The 26,370-nt window shown below is 37.5% G+C and overlaps 1 long non-coding RNA gene across 5 annotated transcripts in view; it reads left to right on the plus strand.

Moving 5' to 3' along the window:
- Positions 1–4,830: 4,830 nt before the first annotated feature.
- LOC134478061 (uncharacterized) overlaps positions 4,831–26,370 on the plus strand; it is a 194,402-nt gene continuing 172,862 nt past the window's right edge. Inside the window, exons 1-2 of one of the 5 annotated variants that reach the window (XR_010050412.1) lie at positions 4,831–5,013; positions 7,549–7,718. This is a non-coding gene — a long non-coding RNA (uncharacterized LOC134478061). Of the gene's footprint in view, positions 5,014–7,035; positions 7,719–26,370 lie in introns of those variants that run through there. The other 4 variants (XR_010050411.1, XR_010050414.1, XR_010050413.1 and 1 more) reach the window with 4 other exon arrangements.

The following is a 26,370-nucleotide window of genomic DNA, read 5'->3' on the forward strand; positions in this document are numbered from 1 at the left end:
ACTTTGAAGACAATAAGATTCACTAAGATACCCATTCTGGTTTGACTATTGTCTTCTTTGGAAGTCCTGTAATGTTTACAATGCCTAAGTTTTATTGGTCTTGTTCTCTACTGTTTTGTCCAACTTTATAATATCTAATAAGATAGACAATTCTTTTTAAGGAAACAAGGGACAACGTTGATAACCATTGTTGATAAACTTGTACTCTGTTCTACACCATGTGCTATGTCTATCCTTGGTATTGACTGACAGCTTTGTTTTGCCATATTTGACTGTATTCCCCCCCCCCAAAGAAAGTAATAAGCACTAAGGAGTAATAAAATCCAAGATGTGTAAATTTTGTTGTAAAAAAGAGAGGGGAAAAAAAAAAAAAGAAAAAGAGCTCTAACGGATATAACAGCAAGTGTGTTTGGGGGTGTTAAATAGCTGACTTTATCAATGTTTTTGGAACATTGAACACAGCTGTTTGCAGTCTCCCTGTTTGAATGTCCACCTTGTGTTCTTTGATACTGTGATTTGAGGAACTATTTTCAAGAAGATAGTGTGTAATCTACTAGCAGGTGATTTCTTACTGTTATTTTTTTTGTTTTGTTTTGTTTTATTTTTTGTAGTTCTGTATTGCGTGTACCCTTACGCCGCTTTGGTTTGTTTTGTGTTTTTCTCTTTTTCCTCTTAAATAAAAAAAAAAAGTTTAGGAATTTGATTATCAGAGAAATTTTAAATGGATTTTACCCCAAAACTGACTAATTCCCTTTTTAAATTTATGCTACTAGATAAGATACTTTAACTTGATTCAGAGTGGTCATTCTACAGCTGATTCTGGCTATTTATTTTCATTAATGTATTAGAATGTGATAGAGACAATGCTACATTTAGCCAGATTATTAGGTAACTAGCTGGGTGATTAATCAATTACACTTAATGAATAATATTTTTGGGAGATGATGAATACTCTGTATAACCTCATAATTTACATACTGAATATTTTATTCAAATGAAATTTTCATGATTTCTATTAGTTAATTTTATTTTTTTTTGGTACCAGAGATCAAACATGATTTCTGTTAGTTAAAAACTACTCTTGGTCATTTTGGATGACACCATTGAAAATAGCCTAAATGATCCTACTTCTTTGTATTTTCATCTTTGAATAATTCTCTTAAGAGTGTGCTGTGCCTAATGACCAACTTCTAATAAATAGTGTATGTAATAAAACTGATATATGTCACTCTGGAGATTGTCTTAGTTACTTTCTTATTGCTCGGACAAAATACCCAAAGCCCAACAGTGAAAGGCAGAAAGATTTGTTTAACTCACAGTTTGTGGAGGTTTCAGTCCATAGTTGGCTGACTCTCGGGTAGGAAGGCGTGGTGAGGAAGAGATAATCCATGGCAGGGCAGGCAGAAAAACAGCAGCAGCAGTGAACCTTTTTTCCTTTTTATGCCATTCAGGCTGCAAGAATGTTGGTTGGTGCCACTCAGATCCAGAGTGGGTCTTCTGTCTTCAGTAAATCAGTCAGAACCATGCTAATGCAATCAGAGTGTTACTCCAGTTATCACGCCCTCATAATCCATATTTGTGTACCCTGAAGCCAGCTACCTAGAAAAGTTCCCACCTATGAGCACACGAGGCTTTGGGAAGATAGTCAGACGCAAGTCATAGCACTGAGTCACAAAAATGTTGACTTTCACCTTTCTGTTTCTCCCTTTCTCCCCTTTGTTTACCTTCTGTGCTGGAGTGAGCTACCTGCCATGTCATGACCAATATCACAGAAACTGTGTGACAAAGACTTGACTAGTACTTGAGAAGAGTTACAGAAATGAATTTGGAATACATCGTTTTCTAGTCTTGTCCCGATGTAACCTAAGCCATGGTAGACATTTTCACACAGTGTTTTGAAAAATCATGAGCCAGGGAAACAGAATAAGCTATGCCAGGAAGCCTGCCCCGCAGAAACTGTGAGATAATAAATATTTATGGTCTTAAATTGTTAAAATTTGTTGTTATTTGTTATGTAACATTATGTTACATTAAAACCTAGTCACCACATGAGTCTTTACTTTTAAATAAGGATGGTAACATTGAAAACCTGAAATACCTTTGTCCTGTGTGAATGCATGCTACAAATTAATTCCTTACCTAGGGCAGTTTGAAATAAGACATACAGAATACTCTTTCTTCCTTTCAGAATAACAATAAAATATACAATATAGTCAAAGAAAATTCTCAATCATCCGTTAAACATACAGGAGCCTTTCTATTGCATTTTTTGTTTTGTTTCCCATTAGTATACTTGTCAACCATTAATATAAAAACATGATTTTAAACATGCAATAGGACCAGGATAAATAGTGAATTTTGCCTCCTAGCTCACTTAGGTTTAACTCTACTGTACGAAAAGTCTTTCCTCCCAAGTTTTTGCTAGAGGAATGGAAAATATAAAGGAGATGTTTCTAGATAAAGATGTAAAAGGCCATTTTTAAGGCACAGAGGAAGAATAAAAATCAAATAAAATCTAAGAGTGCTTGTTCAACTGGGATTTGTCTGGTTCTTCGTTCTGTTCCAAACTGCTCCCTCCTGGGCTCCCGTGCCTATACAAATGTGGCCCATTTTCTACACAGATATTTTCTTTTTATTCCCTTTGCTAATGTTCCCCATATGCACGATCAAACTTCACACCTTCTCACACTCATTTTGCCTCTTTTGGCTTGTGCTCTGTTTGCCTGCCATATGTATCGATGCCTGCAATGCTTCCAAACCCAATTTAAAGTTTCAAATGTATCTTTCCCTACGCTTTGTATTTTTATACCTTTGGAACTTGGCAAAACTTTTCTTCATCAAAATCTGACTGATCTTCTTTTTTTCTTCAGCTAGTTAATGTCAAAGAATCATTACCTTTTACTTTTTGTAAAAAAAAATATATATTTGGCCCAACTCTTGAATTCAGAGAACACAGAACATAGTGGTGTATGTGAAGAATCCCTTTGTAGTGCTATGGGGGAAATCCTAACAGACAGGTGTTATCTTCATGAGATCACTGATCAATCCAGAAAGGTTCTCATTTATTCTTTTCAGCTGACATTTTGTGTGTGCACGCTCGGGCTCAAGAAAGATTCTACAGTAAGTGGCAGTTTACCACCAAAGAAATGATTGCTTGCCACAGGAGACCTCTGCTTTAATTTGCAATTCATTAAACTATCTGTAGCCCAGAACTAAAATTGTGCTTTCTAAATTACATGATATGTGTCTATGAATACAAACAAATAGATCCTTAAAAATTTATATTCTCCACCAAGTCCCAGGCTAGCACAGAAGCGTGTGCAGTTATCCCACAACTTCTCCCCTGTCTGTGCTCTAGGGCAAGGGCTACTCTCTTCACAAATCCTTCCTTTACACCCACATCGATCCCAGCTTTCTTAATTTCAGGAAGCATTACCTGTCTTTCTCATTTTAGCTCTTAATTGCTCTAATTCAGCCTGAAGAGTTCTTCCTTCTCTCCTTCACCCAACAAACATGTGCTACCATTTAACACTCATGGTAAGCCTCACCTTGCAGTCATCCCTAAGCAATCCACCCTCCACTACAAATTACTATCCAGAGAATGGGTCTCCAAGCCTCTGATCCCATGGCTGCATCTGCGTGTGAGCAAGGAGGATACCTCTTTCTCTTCATTTCCAGTGAACTCCTTTCCAATTGGCTGTTCATTTTATTTAATTCTGCCTTCCTGACACCCAGCCTTGGGAAATGTCTGGAAAATGAAAGTAATTCAACTTACATTTGATTAAATAACGAATAAAATGAATGCAGACACAATAAATGAAAGAATGAGGATAGGGAAATCAATGACCAGATTGTTCTGTGTATTAAATATTTATCAAGGCACACAAATCAGTTACTCATATGTACCAGTAAGTCAAATAATTAAATGGGTGAATTAACAGCTTTTGTTTGTAGTCAACATAGAGGCAACATGTCACGTAGTAAAATGCATCATTTTTGTTGGTGATATATACATTTATTCCTTGCTAAATAAACAAAAGAATGTGTATTGGATACTTGAGATTTCGTATTTAACTGAAGGAAAGGATGTCTTCTTAACATTTTTATATTTTAACAAAAACTTTTGTGAGAAACATAATTTACTGAACTTTAAGAAAGTAGAGGAAAAATAAGGAAGAAGTTTCTGGGAAGATAAACAGAATGGTGTTTAAATCACAGCACTTGACATACTTGTGTTACAGGCAGCTGAGTTAGTTAGGAATATTACAGGTGGTCAGACAGGGCTGGCCCACAAAGGAGCCAGAGCAGGAGACCAGATACCCTGGAACCCTGAGCAGACAGAGGACTCCCACTTTGGGCCACACCTCAAGACAAAAGGCCAAGCAAATACACCCACATCATGAGGATTGACAGTCTAAATAGGTCTCTGTCACCCCGAGGAAGCCAGGACTCACCATCCCAACCTGCTACAGGAAGAGGCACTGCTCTTTAAGCATGCCCGCTTGCTGTGTGACTCACCTTCCTATTTGTCCCTGATTTGGTCAATTTTACCTGAAAAATTAGTCTTGTTGCTTGACCATAGCTCTGTCCAGCCTCATGTTCACCTTGTGAGTTCCTCTCCCCCTGCACCGTGGACCCATCTCACTGTCTCACTGTGGTTTTGCTACATAAAAGTCCCTAGAAAATAGAGTCTTTGGCAACATGCTCCAGACCCCTTCTGTCTCTCTCGCAGACAGAAGTGTTCTTTCTTTCAACAAATATATTCAAATCTTAACTTCCATTGTTCATAAAATTCATTCTTTGATTTTAGAGAACAGGAACTCATACCAGACATGCAGTTTGGGAGTTTCATTCTCCTGTACATTTTCTTTCTGTTTTTCATGTAGGTATTACTGTGTTTACATTTTTCACACTATCATTAGACTGGCTACATCATACCCATAATGGATTGTCACACTGTGAGCTATTGAAATCTACCATTCAAAGACCACGAAGACCTCTGCCTGGGACAAAGTAAGTTTTATGTGTCGTGGTGCAAGGTACTTAATGTTCTCCATTTAGCGTTTTCCGCTTTATAATTCTATGATGTAATGTGCTAAGCACTATTGTAAATATAGCTTTCATAAAAATAGAATCCCAGATACGGCTGTTAGAATGTAAGATGTGAGCAGTTTTCTTTGATCTCTCCTACTGTCAAATTTTTCTTCCCAATTGAAATACACCAATTTTAAATATCAATGAGAGTATATGATACTGTGCTGTGGTTATTTTAAAAATTATTTGATATGTAAAAAGGATCTAAATTTTAACTTAATTTGACTTTCTATAATTATCTGTAAGACTGATTTTTTTTTTTTTTTGAGACAGGGTTTCACTATGCAGTTCAGGGTGGCCTTGAACTCACTTTGTAGCCCAGGCTGGCCTCAGACTCATGGTGCTTCTCCTGCCTCAGTGTCTCGAGTTCTGGGATTACAGGTGTGCACCACCTGACTAAGGCTGAGTTGTTAAGAATGTATCTTCCTTAAGTATGTGTTCATGTTCTATCTTAATTAATCTGTTGAGGTCAGGTACCTTACTGAACCTATGTTAGCTCTCTAGTAATTTCAGGGTACTTTTACAGTACAGTCTAAAAGTAGTTTCCACTTTCTCACTCATTTGTGAATGCTAAAACAAGATTGCAGGAATAAGAATGGTGTGGACTAGAGGCAGGGAAATAATAAATGCCGAGGAGATGAAATTGTTGATTCCATTTATTTGATCATTGCAGCTTGCATACATGTATCAGATTTTCATGCCCTGTCCCATAGATATGTACAAATAGTATGCATTAATTAAAAAATCATTTTTAGTGTATTAAGATTTATACAGTTCAGCAGATCTTTTGCTTTGTGCCTTCCAACCCACCTTATTTTTATGCAACATTTCAATTGGCCGAATTGATTCTACTATTAAATTTCACTACGTGGTCCATCTGAAATTATTTTGGGTCACAGTGAGGAAAATTTTCTAAAATATTAGCATTATAGATTTTACTGTATTATTCAAATTCTCAACAACTATTTGTTCAGTTTTTTTTTTTTTAGATTAACTAGCATCTTTGGACCAAATTGAATATTGTTTCTGATATTAAAAACAATATGTGAAAATTTTAGAAATGATGAGTTCTAGACAAAATCTTAAGTAATTTATTCTTTGAAATTTCCAGATGAGATATCCATTTTGCTTTACACTCTGAAATTTGTGATGCTTTGTTGCTCACCAATAGGCGTGTATCAGATTACTATTTTTCCAACTGTGTTTGGTTGGAATTTCATGTAACACAAAAAGGCAATTTTTTGAAAGAAGATGCATCAACAGTGAAATGGGATTTTGTTTATATAATGTTGGCTTTAAGTTAGAGTGATAATATTCTAGACATTGTTTATTCTACGGATGCACATGGGTAAATCAAAATTTCTGAATGTTAGTTTTTTTTTTTTACCTCTGAGTCTTTTCCAAAGTAAGTTGCAACATGAAGTAGATATGAAGTGGAGGGCAACCCTGAGGTGACTTTTAATTATTCTTCTGTCGAGTGTTTTGTATTAACTTTTATATCTAATTGCAGCTTTGAGGTAAAAAATGCTCACTCCTTGTACTCAGTGAAGTACGTGTTTAAAATTGTGAGATGCATTAAATATTATTTTAAATATTACAACCAAATGTCCTTAGATATACCCAGCAACACAAATGTATATTTTGTAAGTATAAATGTAATTTTATACATCAAGCATGTATAGATATTAAATCTGTCATGCTTTTAGATATGTAAATAGTTGCTTTTCCTCTGCTATTAAATGCTTACCGCCACTAGAATGCCTACCTTTGAATGTGACATGCTGCATTCATTTCTGACAATCTCCTGGCATTAATCATACCCTGCAGCTAGCAACTGCAGACATTAGGTTTCTCAGTACTTTCCTGGTAATTATTGTTCAAGTCATTGCTTGAGTACTTCATAAAACATTTTTAATGCCACTATATGGAAGCAGATGTAAATAAATTCCATTTTCACTGGCTTTTAAGAAATAGAGCTTTGTTTTAGTTTGCAGTTAATGTTTTCTTATTATTTTCAGAGATGTGAAATACAATTCCTTTGTTTATGAAAGGTAAGGGTTTCAGTGTTGCAATCTAGGAAAAACATCGTAGTGTAACAGTGAAATTTGTCTTTCTTTTTTTTTCCTTCTCTTCTTTTTTTCTTTCTTCTTCTTTTTTGGCATATGGATAGGAGGGAAGCGATCACACTCCCTCCCCATATGCTTCGACTTTCCTGTCTGTTTTGCCATTAGTATTCCATTAAGATTATGATTAATGGAAGCGCTCCTGAATTTCAAACATCTTGAAATCTAGCCAATCCTTGTTCTTGGGAGGCTAAATTGAAAACAAATAACAATAAAAATAAGGTGATGCAGGTTTTTGAGTCTTTAGAGAAGCCATCATTGTGATCTCTGTACCACTGCTGCGGAAAAAGAGGACAACATTTTTCATTTCTGGCACTGTTACTGACAACAGGCAACTGAAAGCCAGCCTGAATTTCTGGGAGTAGCATTAGGATGCAGGACTCCTGCTGAGCGCACCAGTTCCTGGCTCTGCACAGCTGCCTTCTCAGCTGGGGGTTTGAAATCAGCACTGTGAGAAAAGACAGAAATGACCATGATGCATGTTCCTGTCATTGAGAAAAGGTAATGTTCAGTTAACGCTCCAGCCTTCTGCTTTCTAGCTGACGTATTCCTATCTTTTGTTTCTATGTCTTCTCTGGATTTTTTTTTTTCCTTTTTGATTTCATGGAGTAAAATGCCTGAATTAAAAATGTCTTCATGTGTGCACTTAATGCATATAGTCCATTTTACTTCTCAAGGGTTTATTGGAATCAATAAGAGAGATGTGTTACTTAGGTATGTTTGCATGCACCATAATAAAAATGCTACAAGTGTAAAAGAAGAGTCTGTGTGAAAAGTGTTTCTATAATTCAGTTTCTATAATTCAGTGTATGACTAGTTGAAATTTATCTGTTTACTTCTTCTGCTGCTTTGTAAAATTGTGTGTACCATGGTGTGAATCGCTAGTTTGTACTTTAAAGATACTTTGAATAGTAGGTAAAAATGGGAATTGTCAATGAAACCAGGCTTTTTAAGTTGCCTAGACACAAAAAGTAGTTTATCTTCATTTTTAATTACTAAAAAATTTACTGGGGTTACATAGATACAATTTTGAAAGGAATGTGACTTTGTGGAATCCTCTTTTTGTGAGGTTATTTGATATGCTTAGAGAGAAACTTCGAGGGTTCTTGGGAGTATCTTTTGTTCTTTTTGGAAATAGTTTATTTTCCTAGTCTAGAGTGATCTGGAAAAATTGCTTCACAATGTACATGTGCATGTGCATGGATGCTCCATTCCATCTTGGGTCTTATGAATTTCTTCTGAGATTTTCATCAGCCTTTTGGTTGAAATACTGAATTCTTTTGAACTTCAGCAATAGTTTCTGGAAGGAAGTTCAGGGGTTGACTGTTCACTAGAAGGATGCCAATTAAATGGATTTAAATGAAAATTTACTTCCATCACTTTGATAGTCACTCCATATGAAGCATTTTATAAACATTTATTATATGTCAGCCTCTGGGCTTGGCAATAGAGGCAAAAGCTAAGCATATGGTTCACACTCTTAAATGTTAATCTAATTCTTCTGATCAATTAATTATTTTGTGAAGAAGGATGTAATATTTATTGCTGTGGAACCCATGTGACTGTAGTTTTACAGAACTCATTGAGTTTGAACTTGAAGTAGAGTAATTCTCTCCTGCCAGATAATGGGTCTACAGTAGATTAATTTTTACCTACTCATAAAATAATGCGTTTAGTAAATGACTGTTTTGTATCAGTCAAGGTTATAAACACGAGGGATTCAGCAGCCAATAGGACTACCAGTGCCTCCATCCTTATGGACCTGACATTCAAGCAGGTAGATGGACAGGAAGAGGGGGCGTAGGATTTCAGCCTTGAGTGATGAGGAATGAGGGAATAGCAGTAGTCTACAAGTTGAAGCTGCTGGCTTGATACTGTGGAAATTCATACAACCTGCTTGGTTTATATACTGTGTGACACTGACTCAGAATAAAAGAAGGAGGCTCCACAAATACTTATGAACACTTTCAAAATAGTTGGAAGTAATTTCCAGCAATACATAACTTGTATTAATATAGTTCTTCCAAAGGAGGTGTTAAGAAAGCAGCTTGGGCACATTACTTACGTTATTCACGCAGTGTTCTCATTTTGAAGTTTGAGTACTCAGAGCTGGGTCAATTTTCATAGCAGTAGCTAACCTGATGCTTTCCATTGACTTGACAATTGACAAAATATAGAGGCTCTTAATGTTCACTGCAGTTGCTACATATTCTCTGTCCGTTTGCTTCAGCTGCTGCTGATACTGACTGCTGACACAGTGTGTGTCTGATGTCTCCTCACTGGATGCATTTGGAAAGCCTTAAACTGTGGCTTCACGTTACTCCTCTTTCTTACTTTGAGTACCGGATTTCTCTATTTTAAAATCACAGTGGGATACAATTGCACTATTTTAATTCTTTATCTCTTCCTTCCTCTCTTTCTCCCTTCCCTCTCTCTTGCTTTCCTTCTTCTGTCTGTTATCTATTATCTAATCTTCCAATAAACATCTATTTCTTTGAGGTCATATTTGTGTATTTCAGATCCATTTCTTCATTATCAACTGTAACTGTAACAGTTGAGAAAGCTAAATTCTCATGTTATTTTGGGGGGGAGGAGAGAGAGAGAGAGAGAGAGAGAGAGAGAGAGAGAGAGAGAGAGAGAGAGAGAGAGACTATGGTTTAGCTCTGGAAAATGAGACCTAAGCATAAATTTCCTTAGAGCTCTGAAGGATTTACCTGACATAAAGGCTGACGTAACTTTTTCTCCTTTCTCCGTGACTGGTGTGCTGGAGTTTTGAAGATGAGTGAATCCAGATTGTGACTGTGAGGAATCCATCATGAGAGATCCCCTAGATGAGTTCAGTGTTTTTTAAACACACACTATTCCCCAAGTGCTCAAATCCCTGAGCCAATGCATGTTGCCTCCCTCAAAACGACTTCCTTTTAAATTTTAATGTACACATAACAACCATATTTATAATGGATACAATATGAAAATTTGATATATGTGTGTCATATGAGTTATCTAATGTTTAATAAACTACTCTAGATGATGTTTTCTGTTATTTTTCAACTGACAGCATTCTTAATTGATGCTATATACTTACTCCAGATAATCAAGCTTGCTAGGGATTGTTGAAAGTTGAGTGTTATGCTATAAAACAAAACACCAATGAAGGCAAAATGCAGTTCTTATTTATGGTGAACATTTTGCTTGGTAAGCAAAGAAGAACCAAAGAACGTTTTTTGTCTGACACGTGACTAACCAGCACAAGTCTGTTTCTTATATTCCTTGGTGTTTATTTCTTATATAAAATAAAGAAATGCATTATTTCTCAGCTCCATTACAGAACTAAGTTTCAGACTATTTGGGTAAAATATATTTGAAATCGAAGGGTTTGCAGTCCTACTTATTAAACAATATTTTAATATTCATATGCCATGACTGCCTTGGATGTAGAAACCCTATTGCACATTTTTCTTTTCACGCTTAGGATTTTGTATGCTCTATGTTGACAAAGATGGGTTATTCATTTGAACCCTTTGTGCCATAACTGGAGAGTCTTATAAAATTGCTGTAATGAGATTTCATGAAAGGCAAGAAAAATATTTCCAAACTGCTCTTGTAAGGCAAAAGCCACAACAAATAAAATACTGCTATAATCTTTTAAAGGATGAGCAAATGTGAGATAAAGGAGGAATTGGTTATAAACAACATTGATTCTATAGTCTACTAGGCAGCTTTCCTACTGCTGGACCAATACCTGGTCCCCTCAACTTAAAGGAAGAGAGGTTTAATTCAGCTCATACTTTGATCTATAGTCAGCTGGATCTAAGGCAGAACATCATGGCGGAAGGGTGTGGCAGATCAAAAGCACTCAGTCTATGGCAGCCGGGAAAGCAGAGCAGGGAACAGCATCAAAGAAGAGCCAAGGACCAGATATAGACTCCTAAAATCATACCTCTATGACCCAGCTATGCACAGCCAGAAGTGTGTTTTACTAATTCCCTAGGCAGCTTCCAAGTCAATCAGATGGAAAAGGAAGCTTTACTCTCACGGTCTATGATGCTTTTCCATTTCATCTTGTGGTAATAAGGGACTATCTGCCACCTGCTGCCAGTTGCTCCAAGGAGGACTCTTTGGGCCATGAATTGTTGATGCTTCATGATGACCCATAATTTGCTTGATGTTAGAAACTGAGATGTACTCAGGAGCCACTACTGGGAATAGAAAACCAGTAAAATAGAGACCAAACAGAAAGCAGAGACTTTATAAGACGTACATGCATTTACAATAGAAAATGAAAGGAGGAGGGTGAGATGGGGGGAAGAAGGGTGTGCATGTGTGTGTGTGTGTGCATGTGTGTGCGGGTGTGCAAGACACAAAGACTGGGGTAATTAAAAAAGGAGAATGAAAAAAAATCTCAATATAAAGGTCTTGTGCTCTTCATGAGATGGAGAAACTATTGCCTGATAATTACTTGTATCTGCATATTCTAGAATAACATGCAATCCTTGAACTGGAGAGCAGGTCAGGATTTAAAAACGAGAGGTTGTTGCTTTCTTTGAAGCAACGTGGCATCTGAGTACAAAACAAACAGAGTTGCCTTTTCTTTATGCGCCAGGAACAGTGATCTCTGTTGCCAAGGAAACATCGTCACTGGCAAGGGTCACCTTCAAAAACAATTGCAAGACTTCCAAAGCAGATCAATAGAGAAATGCTAAGACCTCTACTTCTTAACTGACATTGCCTCTTATCTAAAATGTCATTTTCAACAAACATTTGCTTATATCGTTACTATATAGTAGGGAGCAGCAAAGAAAATATGAATGTATAATCAGTTAAGCTCTGTATGTTTGTTTGTTTCTTTTGTTTTTTGAAGAGCCCCTCTAAGTACAGGGATGTGCAGAGTCAGCAGCCTGGAGATGTACCAACATCCAGTTTTAAAAAAGAAACACTCCACTTAACACTTCACTTAAAGAAGTTTCCATTCATTACTGTATTTTCATCTACAGTATTTTGTTTTCACTTCAGTTGCTGAAGGAAATTTGTCATGTATCAGGCTTGCACAGGTTTTATGTAAGATGAAGTTCCATTCCCATACTAACTTACTGCTTCATTCTTAATCAAATAGTTGTGATTTTGTACTGAGTGCCTGGCCCCACTCAGAGGACAGGCAGTTCCTACTTTCATGGCCTACATGAAGCAATCTGAAGAAAAACCAGTTTGGGAAATAATGCAGTCACTTGTGGATGGGACCTGGTGAACTGTTGATTGTTTAAGGCAACAATTCCAGTGGCAGTGGTGTTGTGTTGAGTGATGTCCAGATTATCAGGAGAGATCTTTAGAGATGAGGTTGAACAACAAAAGTGGGCCTCCACCGTGAATATGCTATGTCATGTAAAAATTATACATTTCACTGCTTATTTTCTAGTTTTCCTTTATATTTACAGTAATTGACATTATTTAATGCTACAATAATCAGAGCTTTAACTAGGCTGGTAATCTTCCTTGTTTTGTTCCTTTGGCAATCTAAAATTAGTTCCATATTTGAATGTTTTCATGTGGTTTTTGGAGTTGAAATTTCAGGGGCTGTTTATCATTTACAGCAAGGACTACAAACTCTAAGAATAAACTTTCTTGGTTTAAAAGCACACAATAATATTTGTTAAAGGGCAGGTAATGCAATGTAATAATAGGGGTTAAGGTGATTAAATTGTTGGTATGGATCTCTTTTGTGAAGTCACAGGTACTTCTTGGCACTTGAAAACTTAAACAGAACCAACACAGACAGCTCTCCTCCTGTCTGCTCGAGGATTATGAGCCACTGTGAAATGCACCTTGATAACTCTTTCTCTGTAAAAGACAAGAATGATGCTGTGTACAAGAAAACGTGGAGGACGCCAGTGTTGGAGAGCTAATGCTTTCTGGCATCATCTAGGTCAGCCACCTGTTCTACCCTGCGCTCATTGCATAAATTAGATGCTCTTGGGAGAGTGCATGCAACTGACTGGTCTGCCTTGTTACCAAGGCAACCAGTTTTCTCTGTGCTCTATGACTCTGAAAGGATTCATAAGCCATCAGTACTCCTCTGAGCAAGAGCATGAAACATTTCTCTTTTCCTCTCTTTCTTTGTTCAACTTCCTAGTCAAGATGAGGAAATTAATGGACAACTGAATCATATTTATTAATTTATGTAGTGCACTCTCTAAGCGCTTGAAACATTTAAAATCCCAACCTTCAAGGCAAGTCAATAAGCACAGAAATGTGAATAATAACAAATGAAAATTTTAAAAATATTTTGAGTCTTAAATGTTTTAAAAAACTGACAGCAGTTTTGAAATGGGGTTTGTCACGGACACTGTGAAAACAGAGGTCCCCCAAGTTCCCCATGAAAGGCAGTGAGTGAAAAGCTATTTTCATAAATTATTCCAGCTATTATTGCCATCAGGCTTGTCTCCCTTTGCACAGACAATGGAATGAGAACGGGGAATGATTTAGTGAAAGCTTTTTCAGAACCATCACGTCATGAGTTCAGGGCCTCAGCCACCATTTTATGAATGCCCAAGGGGCACGGGGGCCATGCAGGGACAGCTGACCCCTCACTGCGGTACCAGCCACAGAGATCAATGCTCATTTTCATCCCCAAGTGGCATTTATTCCCCAGCACATTAGTTTTCTCCAGTGTGTAATCCATACTTCTTGTTCTTTCTTTCCTCCTTTATATTCTGCCCCTTCCATTAAATCTTCATGTGTAACAACAAATTAGAAGGCCTTTCAAATTGACCAGTGTCTCACTTTATCCCAGAATTTTATTTTATTTGCTTTAATTTTGTATTGACTTTCTGAGCCAGGTACGATTAATTTTGTTTTCCTGTAGTTTGCACTGAGGTCACAGTAGTAAGGCAGATATGTAGGCTGGTTGAATTCTAGCTTATTCCAAAGCCATGATTTTTCAGTATACTGTGCTATCTGTAAAGTCTGATATATCCATTGTAAACACTGAAATATTGACAAGAGATCTCAAACAAATGGAAATGAAATTAAGTTTCCAGGGAGATTCTTGTTCTATTATCATTAATACCATTATTTTTCACATGCAGAACCCAGTTCCAAGCATTGCCAAATCCACTGTAGAATGAACGATCTGTATATATTTGTCATGGCAAATGGCTTCATTATACAACACGATTCCTTTGATTCTTCTCTTTATTATCTTTGTATGTAGAGATACAGATTAACATTGAATCTTCAACTCATCTTGTAACTAAATTGTTTCTTGTTGTTTGTAATGGAGGAAGAATATATGATCCTCTGACACATATAGTACTACTGGTTGGATCTCTAGGTTCCTGTCTTGATTGTGAACCAACTTGACTCAGGTTTATCATGATTTTTTGATTTTTCTACTGATTTTACTTCTGAGATTTCAGATGTAGATTGATATTTCCAAATAAATAGCTTTATGAAAGATAGAGGGACGCTTTAAGTTATGACCATATGTTGAGTAGACAATTTTTAAAAAATACATTCCCAGTGTCCACTAAAGCAATGTAAATATTTGTAATTTACAAAGCAACGTAAATTATTTGTAAATAATAAGTGTGGAGATGAATGGGTACTTTTTTGTTTGTATATGTGATTGATCCCGGCTCTGGTTAAAGATTAACACTGCACTAGAAGGTCATGAATATTCATGAGGACCACAAAGATATTATCCTGCTAGAACACAGGGATTTGGCAAAAGAAAAAACCGCATACTTTATTTGCCACAAGGAAGATGAATTTGCTTTTTCTTCTGTTTCCAGCACCAGTTTTATGTTTGAAATATACTCACAGGAATGAGGCAATTTGCCACCTGAAAAAGGATTCTACACAAAGGGATTGTTTTTATTTTTAGAAATATTTTTACTGTAATATATTTGCTCCTGCCATTCTTCCCACAGTTATCTAGACCATTTAACATACACCATCTGTGCTATGAGAGTACGCTGGTTCTCTCAGTGTATTTCAATAGACATTTATGGTCTCCCCAGTGGCAAGGACTCAGCTTAGTGCTGGTCAGCCTCACAGGAGTCTGGTGTCGCTCTCTTCCATGAGCCCAGCTTGGTGAGGGAGAGGTACTGGGCCATCAGCGGTCTCAGTACATCCAGTGCTGTCACAGAGTCTACGAGCCTGTGGACTGAGGAACACAGGACAGTGTTCTTTAAATAGAAAGTTTCCCCCCACACTCACCCTGCATCATCCTTGGTGGCTTCCTCTGTGGACCACTGTCTCTCTCCTGGTTCACTCCCTCTTTTCAAGCCAGTCTTTGGTTGTATCACAGAATACATCATCTTCCCAGTTATAACTTTGCATGGTCTTCATTCTGCCTCTTCTCTCTCTCTCTCTCTCTCTCTCTCTCTCTCTCTCTCTGTCTCTGTCCATCTCTCTCTCTCTCTCTCTCTCTCTCTCTCTTTCTTTGTGATATTGGGAATCAAACTCACAACCTCACGTTTGCCAAGCAGGTGCTTACTGCGCTGAGCTAAACGCCCGGCCCCGCCTCTTCTCTTGACTATGGTATAGCTGGTTAATTTGAAAAATGATCTTCCTTGGATGATTGACTTCATTTTGATTCTATGGGTATGAGTCTCAGTGTCATCCTGGTCCATTTGTTCTGCCACTGATTTTGTCTTCTTTTTCTCCTGATGCTGGGAATGGAAGCCATCGGCTTGCACATACCAGAAAAGTGCTCTCTATTCTGAGTGACACACCCTACTCTAAAACTGTGTTTTAATTATGTACCAGCTGGAAACAGAACTATGAAGTTTTCCTTGTATTTCTTCCTGATGAGTAGACAGATCCTGGTTACACTGGTTAATGGGTTTCAATGGCAGATTTCTACAGGCACATAGCATAGTCTAATTAATTCCCATACTATTTGTCCTGCTCCACCATTTCCCCAATTCATGGTTTTTTGGGATGAAGGAGGTTCAATGTGTTTAATGTATTTTGATCATGTTCCACTCCTCATGCCTGATTTTCCTTTTCTCCAGTAATAGTCTCCTTTCTGCTTTCTGGTTATCTTTTTTTTTTTAAGATTCTACATACTATGGAGAACATATGAAACTGATGTTCACATGTCCGGTTTATTTATTTATTTATTTTTTTGTCTTTTTCCTTTTTATCGGTACCAGGGATCGAACTCACGACTGCCTGCTTGCAAGGCAGGTGCTTACGCCGCTGAGCTAAACCCCCAGCCCCTGTCCGGTTTATTTTGCTCAACACAGTGATCTCTACATTCATCCATTTTCCTCCAAATGACAATATTTTGTTGTCCTTTATGGCTAAAATAATACTCCATTGTGTATATTTCCCACACTTTCTTCATTCATTCACTTACTGATGGGTAAATTGAAACACCTAGGCTTGGAGACTGAAATTTTAAATGGTTGGCTTATCCACCAATTACATGTGGCAGGGTGTATGTGAAACATCTCTTTCCAAGAATTTCACGGGCAGAGTGTGCTTATGGTACAGGTTCTCTCAAAACACACCCAGTCTCAATCAAATGTCAATTCTCATAGGTATCTGTCCACTCTGTGAAGCATTTCTCCAGTGTTTTCAACCAAGCTGTCTGATGTGACGCATAGGCCACCGCGAGGTTTTGTAAAACCTTTTGCGAGACCAGTGGCTTTCCTTCCCAGAAGTCAGCAAGCACTGAACATCATCAGCATGTTCCTGGGGTTGGTATTTATTTTTGGGGGGTGCAAATATAAATTTTAAACACCACCTCTCACATAATGGGAATTCATCTTGAAAACAATTCTACTCTTTAACTGTTTTATATGAGCTCAAATTTCCCATTATATGACTCACCTACTATGGAATTATGTCTTAGGAGAAATCCCACTCAGTTTTCTAGCAGCACTCCAATGGGTCATTGGCAAATTGAATCTTGAGAATACAGGATATAAGAAAAGAAATGGAGTACAAGGCATCTGATGCTTTTAGGGAACTTTACAAGTATAGCATCAATGCCCTCAAAATGAATACAATGATGATGTATTGCCAACATGTAGTAATAAAAATATTTGATAAAAAAACATACAGTGCATTTGTGGATATTCAGATAGCTGAATCAGGAAAAATAAAATGTCATGGTGAATTTGAAAAGAAATGAGAAGCTCCTGAAAAATTTTAAGTACAGTAAAAACCAGACTAGATAGTAAATCAAGGAAAAGATGACCTTAGTGTAAAATGTGAAATTTATTTAAGGGTTACTGAAATAATTAAAATAAATATAAGTAAGGTCAAATGGTGGAATTAGCAAGCGAGAATAAATATGTGGAGCACTGAGGAGTCAGAACCTACTCTGTGGCGTGGTGAAGAAGAGAAAGTTCAAGCTGACTCTGAAAGTTCTTGTCTTGGGAGACCCTGGTGTCTGTTACTAGTCAACAAGTCACAAAGAGGGATAAAAAGTGGTGATGTGTGTGTGGGATTCACTACCATTACTTTGGTTTCTTTTGAGTGTTTGGAATGTGTGAGCCATCTAATTGGAGATGTTCAAGGGGAAAAAAACTGTCCAAGAAAGAGTTCTGGATTTGAACTTAAAGTTGGTGGGAAAAGCTAATGAGGGGAAAAGGTTCTGAAAAAGAGATCATGATTAAAAGTACTAAATATTACAGAGAGACCAATTTTTACAAGATATACTCTGTGAAGATTCAGGTGATTTCTGTGCATGTTTTACTCTTGGGGAGGACGCGTTTAATTTATTCTCCAGAAGAGCTGTGATCCTTGACCAAACCAGGGGGATTTTGGTTCCTAAGAAATTCTTTTTAAAAATTTATTTATCTTTATACAGTATTGTATGATGGTTTAATATATGCACACATTGTGGACAGGTTAATTCAAGCTACTTAACATACCCATTACTTCATATACCTTTTATTTGTGTTGAGCTCATTTGAAAGATGCTCTTTTAGCAACTTTCAAACACATAGCTCATTTATCTTCATTAGTCACCAAGTTGTAAAATAGATCTTAACTGATTTCTTTCGCCCAGGTGAAATTTTTTGTTCTTTGCCTAACTTTTCTTTAATAACCCATTCCTTCCTCTAGCCTCTGGGCACCTCCATTTTACTTTCTGATCTATGAATTTGGCTTTTTAAGAATCCACTTAAATGTGACATCTTGTACATAGTATACATTGTTTTATATGCCAAATCTTTTTTATCTGTCTATCCATTGACAGATACATAGGTAGATTCCATATCTTGATTACTGTAAATAATGCTACAATAAATATGAAACTATGTATGTCTTCCAAATATTCAGATTTCATTACTTTTGGAGATATGAAATGAAATCATTGGGTTATGTGCTAGTTCTATTGTTTTGTGAGGAACTTCCATACTGACTTGGATAGTGACAGTAATAACTTTCATTCTCACTAGTGTGCAATGATTTCTTTTTGCTGCACACCCTTGATAACCCTTAGTATTTTGTATTTTTGATAATAGCCATCCTAACAGGTATAAAGTAATAGCTCATTGTGGTTTTAAGTTACATTTCTTTGGTGGTCAGTGTTGGGGATTTTTGTATGCCTTTTTGGTCATTTGCATGCCACCTTTGAGAAATATCTTTAGATCCTTTGCTTATTACTTACATAGAGTATTTGTCTTCTTGTTCATAAATTTTTTCAGTATCAATTATCATATATATGGTTTGCAAATATTTTTCCCATTTTGTAGGTTGTCCCTTCAGTCTGTCCATTGTCTTCTTTGCTATGCTTTTTAACATTTAGGCTTTTAGTTTGATCTAATTCTATGTTGCCAATGTTTTCTTTTGGTTCTTATGCTTTTGGGGTCCCACGAAATTCTTAATTTCACAGTATTTGCTGTTTTCCCATGGGTGTGGCATACAGGACGTGTAACCTGGTTTCTTCCTTCTGGCTTCAGTTAAACAAAATCCTCTCAAATGACAGGCTGTTAATAAACAGAATCATAGCTTTTAATGATAAAAGTATTTTTAGTGAAAATTTTTGGAAAACTTAGGTACATTAAATGAAGGAAACATAGATATATGAAAGGAAGACTATAAATTTTCTCATGGTGAAATTACCTTTCCAGTGGTAATTGCTAAAATTGAATATTTTTAACATTTAAATTTATACCCTTGGACAATTTTTGTGTTCTTCCAATTCATACTGTTTTATTTTAGCATTTTTACTTGACTATAAAAGTAGAGTTTACATTTCTCCATGTACACTGTAGTCTAAGATTTCTGTGCTGGCTCTTAGTGGTCACTTTGGATTTCCTTAACCCTCTCCTAACTTATCTAATGAATACCATCATGGAGGAAATTGAAGTATTACCAATTTTTAAAATAATATAAAATATTAGGCTGCAGTGCATTTTTATACATATCTTTGCACATTTGATGATTGGTTTGAAGCCTGCATTCTCACAGACGCAATCTACGGTCAGTGGTGGCCCATTAACATTTTGATTTATGTAGCCAGACTGCTGGCACTGCTCCTGAACTGTGTGTTACCAACAGTGCATCAGTCCATTTTTAAAGTGTTTGTTAATTGGACGGACTCTTGGAGTCATAGCTATTACCTTCCTCTCCGGAGCTTTATTGGTATCTTAGGTTCTTCCGCTGCAGCTACTCAATGAATCCAGTGATACACCAGCCCAGACTTCATGGGCCTGTTACCATTTTAAAAGAAATTTCTCTAATATGGAAAAGTATGTTCAGGTCATACTACTTAGGTTTAAATACTAGTCACTCATGAACAGTGTCTGTCTGTCCATTTCTCTGTCACTATCTCTCTCTCTCTAGATTGAACCCTTTGCTTTTACAGGTAACTACATTCTTAGTTTTTAAAAATTTTTAATCTGGAGAAAAGTTTTCATAAGCCTCTAAGTTGCCCATCCAGGGCTTGAACTTGCAATCGTGCTGCCTCAGCCTTCCAGAGTGCCGGAAACACAAGTGCACACCTCCCTACCTAGCCGAATCCTCTTCTCTGAATGGTATCTCCACCCCTAGGCTCTTTCCTCACAGCTTCCGGAGAACAGGAAGTTTCCTGCTTCAATCAGTTCTCTTTTCCACAGTTGCCTGAGTCTCCTTTTCCAAAAAATCTGGATTATTGAATGCATAAATAATGTTTCCCTTTGTATGGCTTTTTATTTTCAATGAGCAAACTGTTCAAGTTTTGTGAGAACTTGAAAATCGAGGCAGAGACTCTGAACATTGGTAGTAATTCTGCACATTGATAAAGAAAGGCTTTGTGGGCAAGCAGGTGACCACGGCCTGGGGCTTAACGGGTAGCCTCTGAAGATGAACTTACACTGCTCTCTGAATCGCAGTGAGCTGCAGCCTCACTGACCATAGACCCCACACAGCATGGGCAATGCTTCTGTCTCGTGTTTAGTTTCTGATTTAGAGACTTCTCTATCGTAAAGTGAACTGTGCTGTGCTGGTCAGAATCCCTCACGGGCAGCTTAAGTCCAGCAGGCAGCTGAGGTCTTTCAGGGCTGGTGCAGTTCCTGGCTCCTGCTTGCACTGGCCCTGGAACCCACAGGCCTCTGGGTCTACTTTTATATTAGAGGTTTAATCCGGAGGAGCTTTTAGGATGAATTCTTTCTCACTCCTCCACAAGAACAGGTGTTATTTAAGGTCACAGAATGTTCATAAGCGATGTTAGTATTCCTCACACTCTCATCCTGCCACAGGATTTATTTAGGATTCAAGAGATACTGAATGAATTAACTTTTAAGTACGAGTCATGCTTCTGGGAAGAATGCAGACATATCTAAGGTGTGATGGGATCCTTAACCTTTTTCCTGTTTGATCACCATCAAGTGTATTCAGGTTGCCAGTGTTGTCCAGCTTCTATTGCGAGGAATACAGAAGGGATAAATGAGAAAATTGTCAGTTATTTTTCATGACACTTGTCTGCTCCATACCCAAGGAATTTGGCATTGTTTAGGATGCATCTGTTCTCTAGTGATTCAAAGTATCATTCTTTGTTTATGGGCAGTCCATGCTCTGATCCCAATGTATTCTTTTAACATATTTTGATTCTACCACCCTTCCCCTCCATCTTTAGACAATCCTGTTCAGGGTACTCTTTGGTAGAGTGCTTTTTGAGATGCCATAAAAATGTCTATATACCCTTGAAAAGAAGAATGTGTAAAGAAAATGTGACACACACAATGGAGTACTACAAAGAAGGATAATTTTGAGACATTTGTTGGAAAATAGATGCATTGTGAGACCATAACACTAATTGAAACAAATCAGAGGCATAAGGAAAGATATGGCCTGTTTTAGCTCATATAAGAAACTCAGAATATAAATAATTTAAAAAACAAAATAAAAATAACAGTAGCAGTAGAGAGAAAGACTTTATGGAGCTATAGAGAGAATCTGGAAAAGGGAAGAGAGGCATAGGGGAAGTAAAAATGTCCTATATGAGATATAGCAACATGTAAATTATTTGAGATAAATATAGTTATTAGGCTACAGCAGAATAAAAATTATGGTTCATGCAGGGAGCTTCTTAAGTTATCTGAGTTCTGGATTATTTTCAAAGCAAAATGTTTACTATGAGCTCTACACTTAAATTTATCACTTTTGAACTAAGATCGCAAATTCATTTGCACAAATATATTCACTTTAGCACCCAGGACTGTGTACAGACACAGAAAATGAGAGATGAGTTTATTCTTAATGTGTCTGATAGTCTAGTACAATACTGGAATACTTATATTTGTAATAGGATTCTTGTCTTCAGTCAAATAATTATGGACTGGTATCTACTCTTCTTGAAATTCTGAAATTCTTTGCAAAGACTGAGTGTAACCATTCATGGAATCTGATATACAAGAAGTCTACTATTTCAGAAAGGTGACAGTGAAAAATATTAAGAAAACAGGTTTTGGGCTGTGTACCATTTTTATAACTTGATTTTTATTAAATTTACCCTCATAAAAGGATAAAAGTTAATTTTGTAAAACATATGTAACACTGATTATTAGACATAGAGTTAACTAGATGTGGTCTTATAAATATTAAATAGAAAAAATTATTATAAATGTGTGTCTTGGTTTAACACAGCAAAGTCAAAGGGTAGAAACAATTTAATAGACTGCCATAAAAATCAGTAGAATTTTTAAATGTGCTTTTGTAAGTGTTGTAGACAGGGGTTGTGAGAAGAACAATTAGAATCAGGACACAGAATTTATAATATTGTTTTATGATGGTCACCTAGAGTTAAATACAAGAAAGTGCAGGAAATCTGTCCACACCACTATAGATACCGAATATTCTGCCAACGGCCTCGATCCCACAACGTCCTGCATGAGTCCAGATGAAAACCTAGAGCCTATGACAATGCCTCCCATGAGTCCAACTGGAGGTCTAGAGCCCTACGAGAAGGACTCACACCAGTCTCTTTTACAGATCTGCACTGGGAAGGCCCGAAGGTCAGTGGTGAAAGCTGGAAAGTCTATGCCAGCGGGGTGAAGGAGCTGTGCTGGTAGGTTGAGGTGTAGAACCCTGGAGCCGAGAAGTCACACTCAAAACAAGAATGTGGGGCTGACCTGAAAAGTACCACAGCCATCCTCAGTAAAAAGGAGATCCCTAGCTCCTCTGATGATAAGAACAGTCAAGTACATGCCAGAAAGCCAGTGTGATGAGTTCATCCTGGAGATTAAACAGCACACATCTTCCCCTCTGGAGCCAGGAGGCGAGGCTCCATGTAAGGACCAGAGCCCCCCAAAGTGGACCACAGCCACTCTCACCAACAAGGTCCCAAGCTCCTCCGGTGACAATTGTCAAACTCACATTGGGGAAGTTCATCGTGACAAGTTCCTCCAGGAGAACCAACGGCTCAAACAGCAACACTTAAAGAAACCCACAACTAGCTCTCCTCCACATCTCTATTTATGCTGGCAATTTTCCTCAGGTGGAGCATCTGCACTCAGCACCATGCTGATTTAATCCAGCTGGTGTTGAGTTGACCACCAGTTTTTAATCTATAACATTAAGAAAGAAACAAAGTCTTTGTAAGTACTTGATTCAAACTTGAGGTTTCTGCCTGGACATTTCTATTTTGAAGTCTGCAGTCAGACTGAAAAGTGTTCCACTATACGGAGCAAGGCTCCACTTGATTCTGGTACCATGCTTTAATGGTTCCTTCACAGTTCTGTTGTGCATTTTTTTGTTGTCCATGGCATTTTTAACATTGCTCTGGCATCTTTTAAATAGCTTATGTTCAAATTAAAAATACAGGGCCTTTGTAAAAAAGCATATTCACTATTGATGCATATTTTTCTCTCTGAATAGGTAAAATAACATGGCTGACCTGGGATTATAGTGGCTTCTTTGGCTTTTGGAACTTGTCATTCATCTGCTCATAAACAGATACTGCTCTGTAACAGACATTGCTGAATGATCTGATTTCAGTCAGTTACTAACAATTTTTGCTCCTCACCTAGGGGAAATTCTCCCATTCAAGCCCCGTGCTATCACATGCCATTTGCTTCTCAGTCACCTGGGGCTCCAGGCGTCCAGGAAGACCCTGTGACCCCTCAGCCTTGTAATAATGAGAGAGATCAATGGTAAGGCCTCTCTGGGATACGTTTTTAATTTTAGGTCAATGAACTGTGATCTAAATAAACACTTCTATGGACCACTAGAAGCTATTTAGAAGAAATAGCGTGAACGATCTTCTTAATTTCTCCCATAATTTTATTCATAGCATTTAATTATTAGGAAGCAGAATTTCATGAAGGGCCTCGGGCTTCTGGCATGTGCAGGGAGGTAGCATTTATTAAAGAGTCAACTGCTGACCTCCAAATGCTAGTGCTAGCTCTGGAACTACATGTTTTTATCCGACAAAATCTTTGGTTTTAAATTTACTACATTTATCACTTGATGGCTAAAACAGGGACATGGAGATGGAAAACACAAGGTCAAAAATCACGGGGGCTGAGATTGATACGGCATTCAGTTCTCCACCAGCATGCAATGTGGAGATGACAGCTCATGAGTGAGTTCCTAAACCAAGTCACCAAGGTGAGGAAACTTTGCTGTATTTTGAAACTGCAGCAGCTCAGAATACTTTCCTCTCTCTGACTCTCTTTTCTCTAAACAGATTCACTTTTCTTCTTCAATCAAGCTTGAATGCATGTATTTGTCTCTGTCTTCTGCTCCTGGACCAAGCCATCAACATTTTCCTGCTGAGCAACTGAAGAGGCCTCAGCTGAGCTTGTATAACAAAGCCTCTCATTTTTGTATAGGGGCAGCGTCTTTTTTCAACTGTTTGCTTTCCTGTTGCACTGCACAGAATATTTTTGTAGTGGGCTGGTAACTGGTGGTCAATTTAAACACCAACGAACTGAGTCAGCATGGTGCTGAGCATGGATAGTTCCCCTGAGGACTATTGCCAGCCTAAAAAGGAGACCTGGAGAGGAAGAGAAGCATTGTGGGTTCTCCTAAGTGTTGTTGTTTGGATCTGTTAGTTCTCCTGGAGGAGCTTGTCATGCTGGCTTCCCTGATACAAATTCTTCCATTATAATTGGAGGAACTCAGGACCTTGTCACTGAGAATGGCTGTGATTCACTTTAGGGGAGCTTTGATCCTTATTTTGAGCATCTCTTTCTGGCTCCAAGGGTAAGATATGTCCTATTTAATCTCCAGGAGAAGTTTGTCCCGCTGGTTTCCTGATATGTACTCAGCTGTTCTTATTGTCAGAGGAGCTCAGGACCTCAATGTCACTGAGTACAGCTGTGGTACTTTTTGGGGGAGCTTCCACCACTGATTTGGGGCCTTCCCAGCACAGATCTGTGAAAAATACTTTCATGAGTCATTATCGTGGGCTCTAGGTTTTCAGTTGAACTCATACAGGTTATTGCCAGCCAAGGGCCTGGATTTTCTAGATCTTTAGTGTTGTGGGCAACTTTCCTGCACTTTCTTTGTATTTGACTCCTTGGATTACCAATATAAATAATACTGTAAATTAGGTGTCCTTTATGTAATTGTTCTGTTTGCAAACCCTGACTACAAAAATTCCCATGCAACTCCAGACACCATCATGCAGAAAGAGGAAGAGACAAAGAACATTAATAAGGCAATGTTGCACAGTGACCTGTTTGGCAGGAGATACACTTTAATAGCAGTAGACAGTCTTTCACAGCAGTGCACACAAGTGAGATGGCTGGTCTGCAAGGGAATAGGAATTTGAGTTCTTTCCCTCTGTGGCTTAGTCTGTAGTTCCCGTGTTTCTCACTGAAACCTGGCCCTCTTTAAATCCCCTCATCTTTCTCCTGTAGGGCTTATGGCACTCATGTTCACAGGGGCTGGGTCAGCCTGACAACTGTAGCATCTCATAGGACCATATGTTTAGCAAGTCAGCTTTTTAGTGAGGCACTATGTATTGCTGACTGAAATTGAATTAGTGATCACATATTTAATGGAACTATTTTGTTTCCTTGGTGGTTAAAGAATTATTGCACAACTTGATAATTTCAGACCAGATTGAGATTAACATGGAGAGAGCTGCTCAGTGGTAAAATGATGGTTTGTTTCACAGCAAGCAAAAGTGGCTAACTTGGTGTCATTATAATCAGAAGAAATAGGTTAAAGTCTAAAATTAGGAAATAAAGGAGGTATATTAGATTTTGTATGGTCTCTGAAGTATGGTCTTATAAACAATTCTAGTTTCATTAATTCTAATATATTTTAATACCAGTGAATGCTAACATTATAAAGGATTTCATATTTTAATAGCAATGAATGAAGGAATAAATTAATTTATAAGTGAATGTGTTCTTTTCTCTGTATTAATTTTCATGGCAAATGTTTTCTTCACTTTCATTCACACAATTACTCAAAACATAAAGGTTAATATTCAACAGAGTATAAATGCTTCATTTAAGAAGGGACTAGTTTTCAAGGTTTTACTTCTATTTTTAATCTCAGTTTTTTGTTCTGCAGCTTTGATAATGTATCGCTGTATTCCTCTTGATTTTTGCAGTAGAGAAAGATTAAAACAAATCATTGCAATGTTCCTTTTCATCCCAGGAATTAGGTGAAGTATCTCAGAGTTATCAGTCAGTGGAAAAACTTAGAAAATAGTATATTTGACTTTCATGGCCCTTGAACAGATAAAATGGAAGAAAAG

This window comes from Cavia porcellus, unplaced genomic scaffold (assembly GCF_034190915.1).
Source record: "Cavia porcellus strain 051 isolate PalLab524CR breed Dunkin Hartley unplaced genomic scaffold, mCavPor4.1 scaffold_11, whole genome shotgun sequence".
Taxonomy (NCBI): Eukaryota; Metazoa; Chordata; class Mammalia; order Rodentia; family Caviidae; genus Cavia; species Cavia porcellus.